Genomic DNA, 21,651 nt, shown 5'->3' with positions numbered 1-21,651 from the left:
TTAATGAAGCACTGACACCTCGTGAAATAAGAGCTTGGGAATGTTTTAAGTTAGTTGTGACAGGGTTTTTCGGAAACAGAAAATCTGATGACTACAAGGAACGGGTTGAGAATATGCTTCAAGCATACGAGACTGCTGGCACACGCATGAGCATCAAAATACATTTCCTGCACAGTCACCTTGACTACTTTCCTGCTCATTTGGGTGAATAAAGTGAGGAACAGGTAGAGAGGTTCCATCAGGATATATCCGATATGGAGCGCCGCTATCAAGGCAATTGGAGTGTGACCATGATGGCTGATTTCGGCTGGTCTCTTCAAAGAAGCTGGACAACATCTCCTGCAAGGCCAGCGCACAAGAGAATGTCGCGAATGCGTGCATTTCAAGGGGAATAGCTGCTTTCTAACTTCAAATTGGACGCATTCTTTACAATGAATCTGATAAATATTGTGCCAACTGTTACAAAAAAATGAGAACCTCCTTAAAAAAAATGGGTATGCTTTATGCGTTTACTATGCGAAACTGCAATGAAAAATGTTAATAACATTTCTGTTGCAAATTTTTTTTCCAAATGCAGCCCAGTGTAATATGATAATTTTGTGGCTTACTTTTTAAGTCATCTCTTTTTGGCTTAAAACTTCTTGGTATATGACTATTTACTGGATTACACAAATATATATATATATATATATATATATATATATACATATATATATGTGCATATATATATATTGATGTATGTGTATATATATATATATATATATATATATATATATATATATATATATATATATATATGTTTGGGTTAACTATGACCTTTTTATGCAAGGATTAAGCAAGGATAAATCATGCAGATTATTTGCATGAATACAATTACACCTAATTAACTCAAGAGTATCATCCCATAAGCAAACTGGAAAAAAACTAATAGGGAATTAATTAAAATGAATGTTTAAAAGAATATGCAAATTAGCGAGATCATTTACAGATAAATGAATTACACGACGCATATATGGCAAAGTTGCATTTTCTTTTTAAATAAATAGTAAAAAGGGGTTTTAATATGAATATTAATACACAAAATAACAAATTCATAGGAATATATGTGTGTGTGTGCGTGTGTGTAAAAATTGACTCATCGACAATTTTATCGTTTAAAATATATACACAAATATATATATATATATATATATATATATATATATATATATATATATGATGAGAATAATGGATATAGTATCCGACGCAATAAGAAATAAAAAGGAACAAACCGAGTTATGTGTTCATCAACCTTTCGTCTTTATTTATTCATCCAGAGGAAGTCTCGAAATAAAGACGAAACGTCGATGAACACATAACTCGGCTTGTTCCTTTTTATTCTTATATATATATATATATATATATATATATATATATATATATATATATATATGTTTGAACGATAAAATTGTCGATGAGTCAATTTCTAGATGAAAACCAAAAGATATCAAGGAGCAATTGCATTTTTGTATAGATTTTCGCTTTGATATTGTATGGTTTCCATCTGACAATTGTTTCTGAAGAGGGAAGTTCATGTGACAACGTGTATGTGATCAAGTAGGTTCTTAATATGTTTTTTCTTAAACCAGCGTAAGATATTTTCTCTGAAATTGGCATTAAATCACAATGCGACATAACTTTATCTTTCTACACACACACACACACACACACACACACACACACACACACACACACACACACACATACATAAATATATATATATATATATATATATATATATAGTATTGTGTATATGTGCGTGTTTGCGTGTGTGTGTGTTTGTGTGTGTGTGTTTGTGTGTGTGTGGTGTAAAAGAGAGTGGCTGGGTTAATGCATGGGTGTGTGCGTGTCTGTAGGATTCGTCCTCATACTCATTCACGTGTTCTCCTTTTTAATCTCGCTATGCATCTTCAGATCTTCTCTTTGGCGTTTTTATAGTTTTGTCTTTGTTTTCGTTCGTGTAACTCGGATTTTAAAAGGATTTTATAAACCTATTGACAGACGATCGTTCCATTTTTTTATTTATTTAATATTTATCTATTATTTTTTGCTATGTTTTCCTTTCAGGGCTTGGTTGATGCCGGGAAGTGGTTTCTTTTTTCCGTTTCAATCGTTCGAAATCGCTCAGCTGCGAATCAGATAAAGATGCCTTTCAAAAGATCCCGCTTAAAATCGGAGGGTGGCATGGGTATGGGTGTGGAAGAGAGAAAACAAATATGAGAATAATAAAAACAATCAAACGGTAACTGGAATGAAACCGAAGAACAAACGCGTTGTATCAATAAGGAACGTTCAGCATGTTTAGAAATAAAATGACAACAAAATGAGTTGAGGGTAGAGATTTGCAAAACAACAAAGTCGAAAATTTGTACAAATATGATTTACGATTTCATGCATATATCCATATAAAATCTGAGTAGAGATTGTATTATTAATATATATATATATATATATATATGTATATATATAGCACGTAAGCTACACAGAAGCGTCCATGTGTCAATCTCACAGGAAATCATCAGGGAGCTAGATAGACAGAAATATTAATGTTTCATTCTCGCAATAAATTAATCAGTTGGGATGTGTACCTACTTGCCTGGACATATTTTCAATCTATACAGTCACGCACACACACACACACACACACACACACACATATATATATATATACACACAGAGAAAGAGAGAGAAAGAGAAATAACAGGAAACAAACCGAGTTATGTGTTCGTCAACGTTTCGTCTTTATTTCGAGATTACTACTGGAGGAAATAGAGACGAAACGTTGATGAACTCATAACTCGGTGTGTTCCTTTTTATTTCTCGATTTCGTCGGAATTATATTTTCATTATTCGCATCAGACATATACACATATATATATATATATATATATATATATATATATGTGTGTGTGTGTGTGTGTGTGTGTGTGTGTGTGTGTGTGTGTGTGTGTGTGGCTGAAGAAGCAAAGGTTGACGTTCCGAATAACTATTATTTTTATGCAGGATAATACTTCTTTCGCGTGCAGTAAATAAAAGCAAAGACTTCTCTTGTCTGCACAACTTCACTTTTTATTTTTGAGTAAAAAACGCCGTGAAATAACGCTAGATTTACTTTTATCAGCTTTCTTACGTAACTTTGTAGGGTCGTTGCAAAGTTCTTCATAGTTTGTTGGTACCTTCCAATCATTTCCGATATTTGGAGGGTAGTTTTATTTTTGCTGGCTGTTCTGTAATAGTACTCTTTTCAGAACTACTTAAACCACCTTTCCGACCCATTTTATTGACGAAAACAAACTGTCTTGTTAATAATTTAACACACCTCAAATACCATGGATTCAGCAATTACGATAGCAAGTTGTTTACTTTGCGCGGCACAGTACGAAAATTTCACAGAACGCGCAGTTCAGCATTGCCAACATTTACGAAGCTTTTGATACGAGACTACGGTAAGTTACTGAAACTAATAGAAAAATTTTATCTCGCAATGTATTTGTAAGACGATTGCGTGTAAATAACTTATATGTAATAGGGAAATGACTGATGTAAAAAAATGCAGAAAGTATTAAAAATTGTTTATTTGGATAATTTAAACGCGAAAAGGAAACAATTGGGACGCTGAAAACGTACACAGTAAAACAATATGTTTTATTGTCATGTTGCTTATTTGTTTATGTACGAATGCGCAAACGGAAGTCGTAAACCGGATTTTGGGTTACAACACCCGTTACAATGTAATTTGAGTTTAATAATTATATATATATATATATATATATATATATAGAGAGAGAGAGAGAGAGAGAGAGAGAGAGAGAGAGAGGTTATGTGCCGCCTAAAGTATTCTGTCTTTTATTAAAGGAGCACAAAAAATAGTTTAGCATACAAGTCGTTGGATAATTACCGGGGTAACGCCGGTTTTTATGAGTTGAACGACACCGGGAATAAAAAAGCGAATTCAAGTAACAAAGATCCCTGCAAATACTAGATTCCCTAAAACAACAACAGGACAAAGAACGGACCTGTAATATAAATATCTCGCATAATTTTTTTCCGAGGCGCTGACACAAGACGCTTACAAAGGAATATTGGAATCCGGTCAATATAAGCAATCGAAGGACAAACATATATAGATGAGAGAGAGGGGCACGAAATGAAATAATCACCAAATCACCTACCACCTTATGCACATTTCACTCTCTCATCCAGCTTAGTTGTAAAAATAAAAACAGTGGTTTTCTTATCAGCTAAATGATTAGTTTGTTGTTATTAAACTTATACATCCATACGCATTTGAAAAAAGTGAACCTGATAAATTTATACATACATTTTACACTCTAGCTCGTAATACAACATGGTGTGTGATTATCACTTCCGTTTTATACGTTCCCTTTCTCACAGATCACATGTTTGTTGTTAGACTCTACTTTATCATTATTTTCATGTTCTCCCTAGAAATATTCACTTAATTCACAGAGACCAGCCACTACTGCAAAGAATGTTCCTTTCTCCCTGTATATAAAACAAACGGAGATTTTTCCAAAGAACTTTTAATCTGTGGAATACTATATCACAGCACCTTTTCTCTGCTACAACACTGTAGTCGATTTCAAGCTCAGCGTTAACAATTACCTGTTCAATAGGTAAATTGTTTAGCAATAAAATGCTTCCCTTTCCACCTAGCATTTTTAATCCCTCATAGTAGTGTTCATCAGAGTCCATTAACTTCTATCTGTGAATGACCTTTGAGCGTTGGTAAGTGATTATCCATTAAAATAACAATGTATATGAGAATAATTTAAGTCGCATAATATTTTATGATTTTGACAAAGAAAATTTCGTTTCCATACGCGATCGCATATTGAGAAAAGGTCCTGATTAAATACATAGATGTTTTACCGATTATAAATCTGGAATTATTGTCTGCGAACGTAATAATTGACGAGGCCGTGCAGTTCAGTATAGTATAAAATCTTTGTGTTATGACTTAAAGAACACACTGCAATATCAGTTAAGGAATTGGCAATATAGCTTTCCTTAAACAGTACAAGAGATCATCGACATCTTCAACATTTTGAAAAAAGATTTATGAAAATATATTTATGGCAATCAAGCAACTTAGAAACTTTCACGTTTTATACTTGGTAATCTTAGCCTGACGATTTCCCATGGGGATGAAACGCGGAAGCCACTGCGTAGTTTAGATGTTGTAAATATATTTTCATAACATTTTATTTAGCTCAGACTCACGTATTAAACATTGTTATAGTATATACAAAAAATCGATACCTATAATAATATATCTCGTTATAAAAGTTTTTTTTCTTGGATATGGGAAATTTATATATATATATATATATATATATATATATATATATATATATATATATATATATATTTAGACAAATATTATTGAATAGCACGGAATTATTCTGTTTTACAATTTTCCTTTTTATATTCTCCAATCTCCGAATAGTCCTTTTTGTGCTCCTCTCAGATTCGGAGATTGGAGAAGATAAAAATGAAAATTGTAAAACAGAATAATTCCGTGCTATTCAATAATATTTGTCTAAATGAGAAAATGCTGCCCAAATATACACAATATATATATATATATATATATATATATATATATATATATAATATTTTTCGTGATCAAGTGGTTACTATCGCTGATTATCAACTAGATGGTCGTAGTCCAATCTTGCATGGCAGCTGGCGATTGACTTACTATACTAAACTCCTGTGCTTTGGCAAAACAGTGTGTCTATATAGATATATATAAAATACGTTAATCGCTTTATTGAAAATTAGTAAAAATATCATTTTTTCACTAAATATACGTCACAAAACATTAAATCGTATTATCGAAGGACTGATTTAAGATTAGTCATTTCCCAAAATTGTATTCAAATCCATGCGATATTCAAGAAGTAATGACATTTTATTCTTTATCAAAGAATCTTTACCATCTATCGCTTTATGCAAGTCTCTTAAAATGTTGTTTTAAGGCAAAAATACACTTTCTAATCATAAAAACTTTTTTATTATATTTTTTCTGACAAAGAATAAAAAACAAAAGCACATCTTCGCGGCTAAGTCTCAAATAAATGAATTATTTGCCGTATATCACCCATTTAAAAATGTAAAATTTAAATAACTTTTTGTCCACCGAGGAAGTGAATTGTTTGAGCTGAAAAGAAATTATGGCTCTGGCGACATCAACTATTTCCCTCAACAAGACACCCTTTGAAGTAAGTTTTTTAATATCCTCATAAAGTCCTTTCCAATATTGGCCAGAGATGTTAAATGGGATTAAATCTGGAGAATATCGATTCAAGGAAGGTTACATTGTCATGCAAAAACAACATCTGAAAGCGACGTGACATTGTTCGGTCATCTAGCCATGGCGCCAATTGATAATTAAAATGATTACCTGTGTACGCATTGCTAATAAGCTTTACACCTTCTGACACTCGGAATGGTCCATCAAACTTATCCCCAATGATTCCCGCGCAAAGCATGATGCCTAAATCTCCGTAAGAGATCGGAATTCTGTTCGAGTTTTAACATTTAGCCCATATATCCGGATTGTCAAGAGTAGCCCGTGTCTTATCCGTTAATAGGACACGTTGGAATCCATTTTCATGTAATACTGTGTTTAAGCCATTCGTTTCCCCATATATTGTCTGTTCAATGGAAACCTTGGAAAGGGTTTGATATCCCTTGCTATCTGATTTAACACATTGCATCGGGTATGCCTGAACCTTGGAGCGATTCCAGCTCTTGCAAAAATGGAAGCTGTTTAGGTTTCGGTTGTCTTCTTTATGAATCTTCTGAATATCACGATCTGGGAAGTGTTCTCCTGGTGTATTTATCCTTTCTGGTATTGTTTGTTTTTTCAGGAGTGAACCAAGATCCTTGATCCCTTTCCAGTACATTGGTTAAATCATTGCTGGATAACCGTGCTGAGAGTACGGCAACAATCCTTTGCTTTTCGATAACCTTCCATTGCCGTTTGTTTAACATTGTAAGAGATCTGCAATAAAGCCATGGACAGTATAAATTCTTTGGTTATATATAAAACGCCATAACTTCGTGAATATCGGATGGGATTGAATAAAAGAGAAAGCAGATGTTCGAATTGAAAATAATAAGACAAGAAAACACATCTAGAGACCTAGACGATCCATGTAGATTATGCTTCCATGAAGAATTTGCTATCCTATACTTTAAAGAACCCCAACATCTATTAAATTGTAGGAGAGAAATAGCAAACAACTGTTTACACAGGATAAACTTTATTCTAGAATAGCGATAAAAAATGTAAAAATCAACAATAACAATAGAAAATAAATGAATAAAATAAACATACATATACATAAATAAATAAAATAAACATACATATACAAACGAGGCCACTGACTGGTTCAAAACTGCAATCGAAATGCATGTTCCCATGCGAAAATTTTATAGTAAGCCCCACTGTTCCCGATCGGTTACTTCGACTTGCGCAACTGCCATTGCTCAAAAGCAGCATACATACTGCAGATTTAACCGACATAAGTTCAGTTCAAACAGACTGAATTATATAGAAGCTAGAAATAGTGTTAAGAAAGAAATAGCGACAGCTAAGAGAGAATTTACGGAAACCACTAAAAAACGCATCAAAGCACAAAAACTAGGAACTCGAGACTTCTGGAAAATCTACAACAGTGTAGTAAATAATGGGCAATCAACAATTCGCCCACTAACCAACAATCACAAGGTCGTCTCCTCAGCAACCGAGTAGGCTAACATGCTTGCCAGTCGGTTTGCCTCAAACTCCACACTGGACCCTTCCAACCACCTCCTACCTGACTTTCCTATGCGGACAGACGCCACGCTAGACGATCTGAAAATCACCCCTGCTCAGCTGCATGCCATCATAAAAAATCTTGACACTTCAAAAGCATGTGGACCCGATCTCTCCCAGCTATGCTATTTAAAAAAATGCTCAGCCGAAGTAGCTCCAGTTCTCTCCAAACTCTACAACAAATGCCTTAATGAAGCTTGCTTTCTGGCCTATGGGAAAACTGCTTCTGTTGTACCAGTATTCAAGAATTCTGGCGAAAGGATTGACCAATCAAATTATCGCCCCATTAGCCTCCTCCCACTTTTTGCCAAAATATTTGAGACCTTAATTAACCATGCTCTAGTCCATCACCTTACAGATGCTAAACTTGTGACTTACCAAAAATATGGATTTAGACAAGCATGTTCCACAGCAGACATCCTAACTGTCATCTCTGAACGTATATACCATTCACTGGACAAAGTGGGGGAGGGAAGAGCGGTAGCTCTAGATATATCTAAGGCTTTTTACAGGGTATGGCATGAAGGTCTCCTCAGGAAAATTAGATCATACGGTATCACTGGTAGAATACTTAACATAATTAAATCCTTCTTAGATAAGAGAAAAATCGAGGTTGTCCTCGACGGTCGTACATCTAAACAATATGATATAAATGCGGGAGTGCCCCAGGGTTCTATCCTTGGACCTCTATTGTTCTTGATATTCATAAAAGTACCTCCCCGATAAAATTGCCTCTGAGATGGGTATATATGCTGATGACACTACACTCTTTGGCAGGCACGACAGGAAGACGAATGGACACATTTCTAAAGAAATGGCAGAAACACTAGAGGAAGGCCTCTAATCTGTAGTGGAATGGGGACAAAAATGGCTGGTCACGTTTAATGCCGCCAAGATTAAACTAGTTTCATTCAATAATTACAAGAAACCCTCTCTACTACATATAACAATGGCCAATGACTCTTTATCTAAGAGCACATCTTTCAAACTCCTTGGCCTAACGTTCACAGGAAACATGAGTTAGAACATTGAAGGCATTGCCAGGGCCGCTGCAAGATAGGTGGGCTCTCTCTACCGTGATAGACAACTACTAACACCCAAAAGTATCCTGTACTTCTATAAGACCATCATTCGCCCATGTATGGAGTATTGCTGTCACATTTGGGCTGGTGCATCTGCTACTAGTCTCTCGCTCCTTGATAAAGTTCAAAAGAGAGTCGCAAACCTGATAGGCCCTGAACTGGCATCTAAGCTTCAGCCTCTGAAATGTTGCATCCCTCTGCCTGTTCTACAAGTATTTTAGTGGTGAATGCTCTGACGAACTGCAATCACTTGTGCCCCACGATGTGAGCACCCTCGACAAACCCGACAGGCTGTTAAAACCCACTGCCACACTGTGGAGTTTCCTAGATGTAAAAGATCTTTCTACTCCAATAGTTTCTTCCCCAGAACCGTTAAACTTTGGAATTCCATTCCAGGTCCCTGCTTCCCCAACAGTACTGACGTGCAGAAGTTCAAGTGTAACGTGAACCGACATCTTGCTGCCCAAATCCCTACATAGTACCCCAGTAGTTGTTGCCCCTGATAGTGGATATGGGATTAGAACAACAGTCTAAAGAGCAGAGTATATTTTAATGTATTAGTAAATCTATTAATACAATTAAAAGAAAAGAAAACTGCTCGTTGTTATGCAGATATATAATAAGCTCGATAGGCATATATATTCAAGAGATATTTTAATATTGAGTAAGATGATTGATAATTTGTAATTAAAATTAAAAAATAAAAATCGGTTTCACAAGGAAGAACAAACAAAATCAATAAATTGTACGATCGTTTCGTCTAGACACAAATTTAAAAACTCAGTAGAATGTGCGTATATAAAAACGTGAGATAACCACAACTCTTCGCATAAGCTTGACGAATCCTAGCGTTGATGAAACGCGAAGTGTTTTGTGTAGCTTAATTGCCATATATATTTTTATAACTTACTACCTAGCTCTACCTATGTATTAAGCACTGTTGAAGTTTACGCATAAAATTATACTTCGTGTATTAATTTATGTGATTAAATGAAATAGTCATACATTTTTTTTCAAGTTTCACCCCGTACAAGGCACAGTGCTACTTTGAAGCAGGGGGCTACTATCAGAGATATAATTTGCAGGAGCATTATGAACGGAGATAAGTAGAAAGATGTTTGTTAATATTACACTTGAACTTCTGCATATCAGTACAGTTGGGAAAGCAGAATCCCAGAAGGGAGTTCCAAAGTTCCTGCATTTCTGGGGAAGAAACTATTGGAGTAAAAGGCTTTCTTGTACATGGGATCTCTACTGTAAAGGGGTGAGACTTAGTAGCTTGTTGGGTTTGTCGGGGGTAGTTACGTCGAGGAGGTACAAGTGTTTGTAGTTCGTCAGAGCATTCACCATTAAAATATTTGTAGAACAGGCAGATGGATGCAATATCTCGTCGATGGGACAGAGGCTGTAGCCTAGGTGACAGTTCAGGACCTATCAGGTTGGCTCCTCTCTTTTTAACCCTGTCCAGGAGTGAGAAACAAGCAGCAGATGCACCAGTCCAGATGGTACACCAGTACTCCATACGTGGGCGAATGGTGGCCTTATAGAGGTACAGGATACTTTCAGGCGTAAGTAGTTTTCTAGCACGGTAGAGGGAGCCAACCTTCCTTGCAGCAGCCTTGGCAATGCTCTCAATGTATCTATTCCAGTTCATGTTTCCTATAAACGTTAGGCCGAGGAGTTTAAAAGAAGTACTTTCAGGCAATGTGTTTTTGGTCATTGCTATTGGTGGTAGAGAAGGTTTCTTGTAGTTATTGAAGGAAACAAGCTTAGTCTTGGAAGCATTGAATGTGACCATCACTTTTTGTCCCCATTCCACTACTGATTGGAGGTCATCCGCTAGTGTTTGTGCCATTTCCTTAGATATGTGTTCATTTATTTTCCCCTCACATTTGTTATAGAGAGTGGTGTCATCGGCAAATATACCCATCTCCGATACTATTTTATCAGGGAGGTCATTTATGAATATCAGGAATAATAGAAGTCCAAGGATAGACTCCTGAGGTACTCCCGCATTTACATTATATTGTTTAGATGTACGACCGTCGAGGACAACTTGGATTTTTCTCTTACTTAAGAAGGATTTAATTACATTATATACCATATGATCCAATTTTTTCTCATAAGACTATCGTGCCATACCCTGTCAAAAGCCTTAGATATATCAAGGGCTACCGCTCTACCCTCCCCTGTTTTGTCCAGTGAATGGTATATACGTCAGAGACTACAGTTAAGATATCTGCTGTTGAACGGGCTTGCCTGAATCCATATTGTTTGTCAGTCAGGAGTTTAGTAGCTGTTAGATGCTTGACTAGGGTTTGATTAACTAAGGACTCAAATATTTTGGCGAAAACCGGGAGGAGGCTAATGGGGCGATAATTTAGTGGGTCAGTTCTTTCATCAGAATTCTTGAGACTGGTACCACAGAAGCGGTTTTCCAGCAGTCGGGAAAGCAAGATTCGTTAAGGCATTTATTGTAAAGTTTGGAGAGAACTGGAGCGACCTCGGCAGAGTATTTTTTTTTAATAATACAGCCGGGATGAGATCGGGTCCACATGCTTTTGAGGTGTCTAGGTTCTTTATAAAAGCATGTATCTAAGAAGGGGTGATTTTTAAATCCTCTAGTGTGGCGTCTGTCCGCAAAGTGAGGGAGTGGTGTGCCGGTTCCAGTCTGGAGTTTGAGGAAAACCGACTAGCAAGCAGATTAGCCTTGTCAGTTGCCGTGCAAGCAACCTCATGATTGTTTCATAGTTGGGGAATCGTTGACAGCCCATTATTTACTACGATGTTATATATTTTCAACAAAAATCACGGTTTTCTAATTTCTGTGCTTCGATGAGCTTTTTGGTGGTTTCAGAGTAATTTGTCTTAGCTGACACTATCACTCTCTTACAATTATTTCTAGCTTCTATATACTTGTTTGTTTGCGCTGGACTTATGTCGGTTATTTTATATATATATATATATATACATATATATATATATATATATATATATATATATATATATATATATATATATATAGTATGTTCAGCAGGTTTTATGAAAAGTCAGAAAAATGAAATTAAAATTAAGCTTTATTTATTTTTACTACTCATGCTTACGTCACACACAATATATATATATATATATATATATACATATATATATATGCATATATATATATATCAGTGCGAGGTAAGTGGCTACTATTCTAGACCATTTTTTGGGGAGATGAGCGAGATGTCGCTTTGCATTACATTTTCGCTTCTGCGTACAGTGCGATTATGGTAGCATATAACAGGTCTGAAATTTTCAGATCATCAAGTGTAGCTTTAGTCCACATAATAGAAATTTGAAAATATTTGTTTGTAAGGTGTTAGGTGGAGTTGGAGGTCAAATCACTCGGCAAGCAGTTTATCCCTACTCGATTGCCGTGCATGCGATCTTCTGGTTGTCGAATAGTGATGAAATTACCAATTGTCCTTTATTCACTACACTATTATAACTTTTCCATGAATCACGAGTTTCTGTCTCCGGCGAGTCCGCTTTTTCGTGCTGTTTCGGCATGCGTTTTTTTTGACTGAGCACATATTTCTTGTTTTCCCTAGAAATATTCACATTATTCTACACAGATCACCACTACTGCAAAAAATGTTCCTTTCTTCCTGTTTATAAAACAAACGGAGATTTTCCAAAGAACGATTAATATGCGGAATACCATATCACAGCACCCCTTCTCTGCTACAACATCGTTCAGTAAGTAAATAAATAATTTTGCCTATTTGTATTTGACTGATGACTTACTAACCGGTGGAATGCATACTGTCTTTGTACAGTGGCAGCTGCACAGTTTTTAGTGAACTATTTAAGAGAGCGGGCCTTACTGTAATGCTCCCTTATGGAAACATGTACTTCAATACCCGCTTTGCACTATTCGTGTGTCTATTGGTACACTGTTAAGAGAGAGAAATAATATTTGTTCATTAGGAATCTCTGGTGTGTGTGTGTTTTTTTGTTTTTTTTTTGTCTTTTTGTTTTTGGCTTCCGAGTCAGCCCTTTTGTAGTACATTGTCTTTATGTGAAACGGCTCCACACCTTGGAAATGAGATTTAAGGGTGCTGTCTACTGATATAACTAGGTAATCTGCGTTTTTAGTAGTCTACGGGTATTAATCACACAATCCCAGAGTACTGTTGTAAAGAATAGATTCAGAATTGAAGTTGGCTTGCCTTCACTATCTGGGAGGCGGGTCGGGAAGATGACTGTCTATGTAAAAAATTGAGTTATAGAGAATTGAATACAGTGTCCAGCTGTATCTTTGTAACGAGGACCTTAGCCTGTTTTTATCATGAACATAAAACTCACCAAGCACATGTACAGTAGAGTTAGTATCCAATAGGAGTACTGAATCTATACTATCAGAAACATGGTTGATTAGCGTACAGTCCTGACTAGAGAAAGAACGGTAACGAAACTATAAGTAACTAACGCTATGTTGAAAGGCTAATCGAAAACATATGATGATTTAAGACGTTACTCCTTAGTCAAAAGGAGGGTGCTACGAATATAGACTCCAACTACATGCATAAATCTGGCCGAGTCTCTAAGTCGAAGAGGGGTATCCTGTCACGTTTAAGCAATTAGAGGGGATAAGGGAGTCAGGTTACATTTTTCCTTATTACTAAGACATCTAGTGAATTTACTAGGAGATGAGAGTTTACAACACCTAGCTTACTTCTAAACCCACGGATATTTGTGAATGTGAGCCTCAGGGAAAGTGGTGAATCGTTTTAGTCCAGCGGTTGTCCGGTTTGATATTATAGTCTTCCTCATTTATTGTTTCTTCTAATGTTAAGTAGAAAGCAGAAAGCGGAATAATTATTGTGAAGTGAGAGTATAAATTATAAGTAAAAAATGCAATTAAATGTAATTCATTAGTTTAGAAAATGTACATTGACACATAACTTTGGAACAGGGACAACACATCAGTAAAATTATCACTGCACCAACACGATTATTGATCATAATAATAGTCATAATTTGATCATCAAACATAATTAGATTATGAGACATATCCGAACATAATTGGATCTAGCATTATCATGATTAACTACAAGACTATCAACACAAACCACCCAGGAAATGTCAAGATATTTTTAATTTTCATTATGGTAATGATATTGATAACATTTATCAGATCAAATCACATCTTGTAAGATCGGCGACAACGACGAAATCCAGATTCTGACAATATGGTCATCACTTGTACAAGTTACACCGACGCTGTCTATTATCTATTCTAATCCATAAGTTAAACGTTGTTAAAACAACCATAACCTCAGAGAACACCATCAACAACTTGATAACTAAATAATGTGGATCATCATTATAATAAAATGAACACTAGAATCACTACGAATAAACGTTAACATTTACTTAAACTAAAAACTATTGTCAGTGCCATTGCTTCCCCCGCCCATCTCCATGATAAAAATAAACTGTTCTTCCTTCTAATTCCCTTTTCTTGTTTTTCTATATACACAATCACAAAAACAAAATCAAAGATAACCACTACTACTACTACTACTACTACTACTACTACTACTGCTGCTACTACTACTGCTGCTGCCTTCTCCATTTTATTTTCCGCCATCGTCACGTTTTCACATTAAATGGAAAAACAATCTCCTCATTTTTCCTACTATCATGGCCTCTATCACTATCACCAAACAAACTCAATTAATACAGACATACCAAAACCATAAGGAAGAAGCGCGTTGACTAATGAGGGACGGACAAGCAAAAACGAGAATTCATTGAAGAAAACTCTCGAACTACTGCAGACTAACGAGAACGCGAATTAATAACAAAAGACGACTTCATATTTGACGTGAAAAGCAAAGTAAGCGCTAGTAGAAGGAAAAAAACAGGAAAACATAGTTATGAAGAATGTAATCAAATATGAATGATATAACACAGTCACGACCCGAAAGCCAGACGTACTGACCGCATTCCGCCGGCAGGCCAATCTCTCTTCGCCAACGCTAAACGTCTATTTTGTTAAATAAAAACCAACTATATTATACGAGCAATAATCTACCATTCATCCAATAAACACAACATTACTTCGGATGTGATAAGGTGTTGATAAATATACAGTTAGAAGGAAATACACACGAGTATCAAAAAATATTCACTTGTATGTAACACAACAAATACCAAAACTAACACAAGCAAAATCAACTATCTCAAAACCAATACAAGCAGACACCAATCATCTCAAAACAAATATGAGTAAAAATAACTATTTTAAATCGAGCACTAGCTAAAACAATCGTGCTAAAACAGCATACACCAAAACCAATACAGCAAAACAAACACAACGTTAAACAACTTACATCTAATAGAAGCAAAATCAATACTCTGAAAAGCAACTCAAGCAAAACACTTATCACCAAAACCAACACTAGCGAAACGGTCATCTTAAAACAACCTGCACCAAAACCAATACAAGCGAAATAATTCTCAATAAAACAATACCAGCACAAAAGACGTATATCAACATTAATATAAACAAAATATATCATCTGCAAACCAACACGGGCAAAGCAATTAACAACAACAACAACAGAAACAAAATCTCAAAATATACACAAGAGAAAAAGTATCTCAAAGCAAATGCAAGCAAATAAACCATTACCAAAACAAATACAAGGAAAAACAGCAACTGAAAATCTATCGCTATCATCATCTTCAACATAAAACTCACCATCAATACCAAGACTATCACTACAACGTACACTATCCAGTAACATCACGCGGAAACACATTAAAAATGCTCAGTATTTCTATTACTAATAATAGTACTACTACAACTACTGTTACTACTACTACACATTACATGACCAATATTACTTCTAATATTTCAAACATCACACTTATCACAAAGCATTGCCATACTGCCACCAACGCTAATAGCAATATGAGGTCCTCTCTATCGTTACCACAGCTATGAAAACAATAATATTAGAAATGATTCTTTTCGATGTCGAAAGACAATGGATAATCCCTGTAACAGTGCTCGTGGTTAAAATATATAATAAAGCAATAGGTGCTAAATCCCTAACTGTATTTCTCTTAAAGTTGCATTACATGTGTCCAATCGCAAATGTTGAATCAATGCTAAGGTAAATAGGACAAAAGATCGGTGTATTTTTTACTTATACTAGTTGCGCAACGAGAGCTTGAAATTCTAGTCTCCCCTACCATTTTATACTTGGATGGCATGTTAATGTTCTGATTCATACAGTTCCCAGAGAAATCGAACAAAGCAGGTGGGCGCACAGTATGCATTTCTAACCTTTACTCGACATTAATACTTAATGAGCATGATAATCAGCTGTGCTAACAAACAATACTAGCACCGACACACATCATCTACACATTCTGACGTATGACCATTATCGTTGTATTCATCATAATAATAACCGTCTCTATCCTTTATCAACTAGTACGATTACGCTGGCCATCGTTACCATCCCAACCCGCTGTCATCGTAGCATTATCTACTAATTAACTTGAGGCAGTACTTTTTATCTCGCGATCAATGTTGTTATCCGAGGACAGCCTCCATCTTGATATCATCATTCTTCAGTCCGGCGAGATTTAGTGCACAGTCGTCATTCTTCTTCGTCATAAAATAACTCGATTCTCTTTTATATAAAAGGTCATGAACTAAGTTTAACAGCAGGGATACACAGCGTTGCTGCTGCATTATAATAATATTGGGAATGTAATAAATAAAAAGAGCGTAGAAATAAGATAGTTTAGCGAAAACGTATTTTTTTCATCACCATCGTCAGATTCCAGAGTTTAATGAATGGTGCTATCCTGGAGGAATTTGTTTGCTTCGATAATCATCTAGGACTATCCCTTTACTTAGACCTGAAATAGAATACTTATGACAAATCCATTGCTATGTTTGCAGGAAATATTGTCGGATCTTTATATTGCTCAAGAAAGTACGTTAGTTCTGACGCAATACTCGACATCTATGCATGGGGTACTCTTACCACATCTAAGATGGTGTCGGTCCCTATTGACAGAGTACATAATCAACTTCGAAATCTAATGGGGATGATGTTAAGTATTGAGACATTATGATGAACAAAGATGGCGGTAGTAAATCAAATCGGCGAAGAATCGATGCAGTCACGATCTCGAGTGTTGAGTAATTCTTAATAACAAAGATGGTGGCAAATAATCAATGCAGTAAAGATTCAGTCGTTTCAAGACAGAGGCTGACAGAGAACTAAACTGAATCCGAAATTCGATATTTTAATTGAGGGGGGGGGCTTCTGATTGGTTGATTGTCCTAACCGTAAGTTATAAGTAAGATCGCCGAAATCATTGGGGGTCATACCGTCATTATAAGTCAAAAACATTTTAACAGATAAACTCATAGGAAAGACGTCGATATTCTTTCTCTATAATCTCTATATTTTCATGATAGATATCCGCTAGTTTCCCACTGTAAAACATTCACAGCAAAAACAGCACTGTAATAATTTTTCTTTTCTTTTTTGTGTGTTTACAATTACACAGAACTATCAGTAACAAATTTCATTCATCTGTAGAATTAAATACAGCTGGATTCAATGTGAGAAAAATATTGTTGGACAACAAACATAAATAATCAAATGCTGATTATGTCATTCATAGTTTCCAATCACATCAAATACTTTCTTATATATCGCAATCTAAAAATCCGATTAACCATTAATCTTGAGTAACATCCAAATCTCATAAACAATGAATCATCCATATTAGAAATAAACCATACGTAGCCTTCCAGTAATAGGTTAATTCAAGATAAATCATTTACTTTCAAAATTCCTTTTGAGATGAGGATTGTTGGCTGGTTGGTTGATTTTGTTTTACGGCATATCAACCCTTTTCACGTTATTTAATGCCGAATCCAGTGATTTTGAATAAAGTGTATTTAATAGAATATATTAGATTTTTCTTTCAAGTCAGTTTCTATTTATTCCATTTTGGGGACCCTAACTGGTACGACCACTCCGGGTCAAAGTGGACCTGGGAGCAATTGCAATTAAGGGGTTGCTCATCACTCCCCAAAGCCCGTAAGCTGGGGCCCCACCATCGGTTATAGTTGAAGGTTATATCCAGGACCGAGATGAGGATTGATCATTTATATTGTGTATATATATATATATATATATATATATATATATATATATATATATATACATATATATATATATGTATACTCAATATGATTTGAATCGTTTGGACCATTCTTATATTAGTTCAGCCGATGAAATTTGCTTTCCTCTTCGGATTTATCTTTTCGAACGTTGGGATATCCATATCAAATTTGGGAACCTAAATGTATGCTAAAATTGCCCATATTGATATCTGGAACAATGTATAAAGGCGTTAATTAACAATCAGTTCTAAATAAAGTCTTCCGTAGGTTTAAGGTCCTACTCATTTCTACATGTGATAATAATTAAGAATAATTGTTGTGAAAACTCACCCATATGCAATTTATGAACTCTCATAAGGGGTATAAATATATAGAGATGTCCCACCCTTGGACGTCTCTCGTTGTGCGCCAATCGAAGTTTCGCCCTCGACAATCAGTCTAACAGAAACTTTGCAATTTCCGTGACATTTAGTTGTTGATCTAAGGTAAATATACTGGGTATCCCTAGAAGGTCCAATTCCTCCGGTTTTGCCTTCTGTATTTCGGAGGTAGCAGGTGTATTGTTTGTTTTCTGAGGCGCCTTCGCCCGGAAATGTCGACGCGGCTAGTCAGACATTTTTTTCCATAATCGGAGTGCTCCCTTTTTAGAGGCGCTGGCTCATCCATACCACCTTCCGCTCTTGTGTCACATTCGCTGTTGTGGAAAGGTTGCAAATACTGGCTTTCGTAGTATGCCATATTGGCACTAGGATCTTAAACTGTTGTCTTCTATCTATTTTCTTGTAAATAGAAATATTTTATTTATAGACCATACCCTTGTCGGAGTTTTGTAGTAAAAAATATTGATAATATGTCTATTGCAATTTACTCATTTTGCAGTAGATAATTTATTTCTGCAGACAAAAAAGTTCATTGATTTACCAAGTGTGTAAGAGTGATAATAAATTTGATTATAAAACGAATATACACTTGGATAATATTGATAGATGTTGAAAATCTAGAGATTCAGCAACGTTTCCTTCTTTAAGTTACCATTTATTCACACACACACACACACACACACACACACACACACATATATATATATATATTAATTTTTATTACCGTCTTAACACATAGTCGCTCTGCAATATTTTTGAGCAGTCTCTTCAAGTTTTTACTAATTACCAGTTTTATCAAATGTAAATATAAATATATATATATATATATATATATATATATATATATATATATATATATATATATATATATATATATATAGCCTTTGAGATTTGATAAAAAAAAGCATTCGACCACCGGTCGAGTGTGAGGAAAAATTTACTCGCCCCAAAATATAATAGTAAATAATTTTACAATAATTCAAGAAATTACCGTGTGTATAATCTAACAAGAAAATATTTGTTTAACTCTTTTTAATCAACTTTGTTATTACTACAAACATGTCAGTAAATATTCAACAAAACGTTAAAATACAACACCAGTTTCTTTATATAGCTTCATTCATATTATTGTTCCATCGAAATAAGAATCATTTCTTCGGATACTGATACGTATTATCAAAATGTCAATTGAAATATAAATAATTCAAAATTGTGTTTATTGGTACCGTTAGGAAACGAATATATCTAACTTTATACACAAAGAAAACATAATGTAAAATCACACCCTTGAAATAAATATATTTTAAAATGCAAAACAAATATTAGAGATTCATTTTTTCATTAAAACATTTCAATATGAATCTCTGATTGAAAAATATTCTGAAACACACAATCATCCCAGCAGCTCAAAAGAATCAGAAATAGTTACTTGCAATAATTACTGAAAAAAACTCGAAGCGAGATCATAATAACAATGGACATTTAGCATCATACAGCATTGAATATTTCAGCGAAATTTATATAGATTAACCTAGTAATTAAATAGCTTTGTTAATGAAACAATAAAGATTTTTTTATACATTTATTCTATATTTTTATTTTTACAAGGCAACTCGAAATATATGATGTATAACATGTTACTAATAATCAGCCGTCTTGATATTTGATGTGTTTACATTTTTATAATTTAGGTAAAGATTTGTTTATATCCTGATACATTTCTATCGTCCCTGGAATAAATAATACTTGTCTACGAAGAAACAAAACTGAAGCGAAAACTGATTACTTACTTGTTGTAAATTAAATTTTCGGTGCGTGATTGACGGAACGATGCGTGTTTTCCTCTTTCATATGTTCGTCTTTACTTTTGTAAGCATGAAGTGTATGTAGTTGTAGCGTCGAAGAAATTTTTTCCAAATGAATTTCAAAATCAGAGAGCTAAATGAAGGCGACATTTTGATTTTACGCCGAATCTGTAAATTTGACCTCTTGTTGACCTTTAGCGTTACCACTCTTTTTTCAATACGATATTCACACGGTCTCACTGCTAGAGATGAAAGAATTCACAAATGAAGAGACATAGGTCATTCTAAGGCAGCACATATTTGAGGATCGTGAAATAAATGAGTTGTTCCCGTTTCTTTATTTAAAGAAATTTTATCGACTGGCGAGTGATTTACGACTTTTAGTCGCCTAAAGAAATTTTCAATCGACTGTGGCGGCCGGTCGTGTTAAGTCTCAAAGTATATATATATATATATATATATATATATATATATATATATATATATATACATATATATATATAAATACATATATATATATATAAACGTTGAAGTTATGAATTCGATATTTTCCTTTAGCATGGCCGACAATAATAGAATAATCGACCCCGTAGAGTAAATGAAGGATTCAGTTCTAAATGTTGTGAAATTAATAACGAATACGAAACAGTCCGATTTTTCTCGAAATAGAAATTATTTCAAGCAGATACAAATATTCTTACAAAATATATCTGTAAAATTTTTCAAAGTATTGTGACTGTGATATTCTTCTATTTGCCTTAGTAAATGTTTTTTGCAATGTATTTTCCTTCTTAACTGTTATATATTTCTAAATTAACGTTAAAACGAAGTGATAAACGGAACTGAATTACCGCTGTGAGCAAATCATGATACTTCCACCGTTTTCAAAATGTTTCTAATACCTGGTATAAGTCAGCTGATGGAAAAAGTTTGCTGAATAAATTAATGCCACATGTACTATATTTACAATTCAATTAATGTTGGCAGTATCAATGTAAAAACATATGGACTAATGCTTTCTAAATTAATGCTTCCCGTAAAATCCAAAATGTATGATGTCTTTATATTTGGTTTCTTGCTAGTGTTATTATTATATATTTTTATATGCCGTTTCACGCATACATAAGTTGACACATCATGACCTTGTGAAAATCTTCAAATATAATACACAAAGACGCTTAACTAACAGTGTATGCAATAATTTTCCTTTAATTTAAATATCCTGATATATTGCACTTAGTCAATTCTCCGTGTTGGCTAATGATTTATCTTCAAAATATTTGAA

The sequence above is a fragment of the Euprymna scolopes genome, chromosome 25 (assembly GCF_053919585.1).
Source record: "Euprymna scolopes isolate OS-2025 chromosome 25, ASM5391958v1, whole genome shotgun sequence".
Classification (NCBI taxonomy): domain Eukaryota; kingdom Metazoa; phylum Mollusca; class Cephalopoda; order Sepiida; family Sepiolidae; genus Euprymna; species Euprymna scolopes.
The sequence above is the reverse complement of the archived record's forward strand: the minus strand, read 5'-3'. Positions refer to the sequence as shown.